The sequence below is a fragment of the Barbus barbus genome, assembly GCF_936440315.1.
Source record: "Barbus barbus genome assembly, chromosome: 16".
Taxonomy (NCBI): Eukaryota; Metazoa; Chordata; class Actinopteri; order Cypriniformes; family Cyprinidae; genus Barbus; species Barbus barbus.
Window position 1 is genome coordinate 27,287,148 of NC_136744.1, and position 3,599 is coordinate 27,290,746.

Below are 3,599 nucleotides of genomic sequence, written 5' to 3' on the forward strand. Positions count from 1 at the left end.
TATTCACCTTTTACAGTTATAAAAAAGTACATTATACTCATCGAGGCTGCATTTATTTGATTAAAGATACAAAAAAAACTGTAATATTGTGAAATATTATTACAATTTAAAATAACTGAATATTTTTAAAAATGTAATTTATTTCTGTGATGAAAAGCTGAATTTTCACTATCATTACTCCATTCTTCAGTGTAACAAGATCCTTCAGAAATCATTCTAGTATGCTTATTCGCTGCTCAAGAAACATTTCTTATTATCAATGTTGAAAACATTTTCATTTATTTTTTTTATTTTTTTTCATTTTATGTTTTTTTGTGGAAACTTTTTAATTGTCTTTACTGTAACTTTTTCCATTTAATGCATCCTTGCTCAATAATAAAAGAAGACAAGTCAATATGCGCTACAAAACTCTCTCTCTGTCACAGCATACCGCATCAAGATGTTTTGCACCCAGTTCAAAGTTAACAATGTCAAACCTTGCTCAACCGTTTTTGATGCAGCTTGAACTGAATGACATTCGAGCGCTACATCCTAGGTGAAGAAACAAGAGTTTTAACACCAGAGTTGAGGTCATGTCTAGGTGTGCTGATTTCAGACAGATAGTATTGAGAAATAGGTACTGTAATTTCACAAGTGGCAAGATGGTATCAGTGATATCACCCACAATAACCCGATCCCAGCTTTATGAATCTACAGTTGTTTGCCACACTCTCCAGCAGATGAGGCCTGTGGTGATCCTATGACAGATTCAAGACCGTGTAGTGGCTGCCCTCAGGTTGTCGAAAGCCACTCTCCTCTCTGTGATTTTGTTCGCCATATGAGGAAGAAAGAGAGGCCCTTTAGTTAATCTTTGTGATGAGGTTTCGGTGTGTTTACAGAGATGTGGAAAGCCTGCTGTTACTGAGGGTAAGTGCCACAAACCAAGGTGAGGCAGGTTTTTCGAACACTCAGAGATAAGAGTAACAGGGATTGTATTTGCTAACCATAAAAGACTTACGATACGACATAAAAACAACCACTGAACACGATGAGAAGTAAGTGTAGAGGTGGTTCGGGCCGCACCCTTCCTCCTTTAACCAACAAGAGACACAGCAAGAGCACCTCTCCTCACCACTGTGGTGGACATTAGATTCAGCCGCAGATCATCCCACGACTGCTTCACTGATTGTCTGATGTCAATCGCACACTAATATGGTAAACCCTGATCTGAGAGGCTGACTTTCAGGAGTCGAGATCCACAGGATTTTAATCGTCCCGTTGGGAAACAGAAGCTGCATCCAAAGCAACCCAACCTCGAGAAGCTGCAATAATTCATACAAAATGAATACAAAAAAACAATTTATACATAGACCTAATCAAAAAAATCCAACTCCTCAGCTAAACTCAACTGAACTTAAGGCTGCAGTCCGTACGTTTTGCCTCTTTGTCACCATCTCTGTTTGAAAACCTGGAATTGCAGCTCTGTGCGGAATTATCTTTCTTGCGTGGGGTTGTGAGTCGGCACGGCTCCAGCACGAATCTAATGATGAGGAGTATGTGTCAGTCTGTCAGTCACCGCACCGGTGTGGATACTGTACTTAGGAATCAGAGATTCTAGCCTATGTCTTGGATTATATGACCCAAATAAGAATTTTCACCGTATATTGTCATCTGAACAAGTAAGTAACAAGTCTGCCACATTTGTTCTGACCAACTGAGGAAAAAAGCATTACAATAAATCACGCTACCAATGGTAAGTAAATCTAACGATCGGTTAGCTCATGTCACATCTACCCGTGCAAATTATTATTATTGTTATAATTTATTCTCAAATAATTAATGTTAACAACATCAGCATTGCGTGACTATGAGTATAGTGTGTATTAGCGTGTAAATTTCAATTTCTGTACAGTCTAATCTAATTGTCATGCCATTCGAATTTCATATTAAGAAATTCTTTTAACCCAAAAAGCAAACTATGCTCCCTTCGAACTGGTTGTCTTTAGAATACAAATCTTGTGTAATCCCAGGCTATCTGTAATCAGAAGAACATTTAAAACTGGAATATAATTTAATTTCATGCACATGTGTTTCATAAACACATAATCCTTTCTGGATTACAATCCGCCATCAAAATGATAAATTTAATTATTCCAGCTGCTGTGAGAAAAGGCTATGAACGATCCGGCACCTGCAGAATCCTCACATGTGATAGCCTACTAGCCGGGACAACTTCTTTATGTTTACAGACGGGACGTAATGACGCAGTGCCATGCTCAGATTTCCTGTGAAAACCTACCCGTACCACTCAAATTAGAAAACATTATTATAAACTAACCGTTGTGAACCGGGCTAAAGTAAGGCGATAGTTTTGAACACTGGCTGGTTATGTACTTGCTCAAATATTGATTTTGGATAATTTTTTAACCCAAACAAGTTATGGACTGCAGCTTTAACCATGGTTGTAATACTGTGGTTCTCAAATAGTGGGCTTCAAGATGACTTTAAATCAAAAACGCACAAACCAGGGCCTGCGGACCAAATTTTGATTTTGATGACCTTTTGATTTGGGAAAAACATGCCATTGAAGCATGTCTTAATTTCTAATTTATATTTTTATATATTTCATATTTTATTTATAATCTTTTGTTTTATTTTTTGCATTGAAATGTTAAAAACAATATAAGTGAATTTTACATTTTTTTTAATTAATTTTAATATAATATTTGGATATAATCAATAATCAGTAGATTTTTGGCCTTTATTAAAAAATGTGGAGACCTCTTAAATAATTTAAAAATAAACAAAACAAAATTAAAACAAGCTAAAGTGACAAAAAATCTAGATATTCAACTATTTTATTTTTCTTAAAAGAACTAGTGTTCACTGTCAAGAAAAACCTGTATATACGAGGTACCCTAATTTTGAACGTTTGAGGTCAACTTCATGTGCATTTTATGAATATACTTTTTTAAATTCTAAAATATTTTATCGGGTTGACATTGCAAGTAATAAATATTTTAAAAAATCCTTATCCAGTCAAATCATGAACGACTAGATAAGCCTTTGAACATTGTTGTGGACAATGTGTGGCCTTAGAGTCAAAATGGTTGGGAACCACTGCTGTAATAAGAAAATAAATGTTGTGTGATTTTTCGCTGTTGTACAAACTATGTTGTTGTTATGAGAATGTGTTTGTCCAAACCTACAGTAGGCATTAAGACACGTCCGAATTCAGTGTTTGTGTAACATCCCGTCTGCAAAGATGTGGTCATCTGGTTGTTTTTAAAGGCAGTGCAAATGCTTCCTTCATGCCTTTGATATCCCACAATTCTGTGTCTGCAGATTGCCTGTTAAAGGAAGAAAAAAAGGCATGAGTAAAGTAAATTCATTCATAAAATGTCATTTTTTTGGTACTTTATTGGGGGAAATAACAAGAATTTATAGCTAAAAGTTATTTTTTTAGAAATAAACTCACAAACAAATTAACTCAAAGCAAACAGACCAATGTTGCTATTTGCCAACATATATTAAAATATTAATATTATAAAATATAAATATAAGATACAACTTAACTAGAACACTTAAAAGAGTTTTTACAAAGTTAAAATAAAGCATTT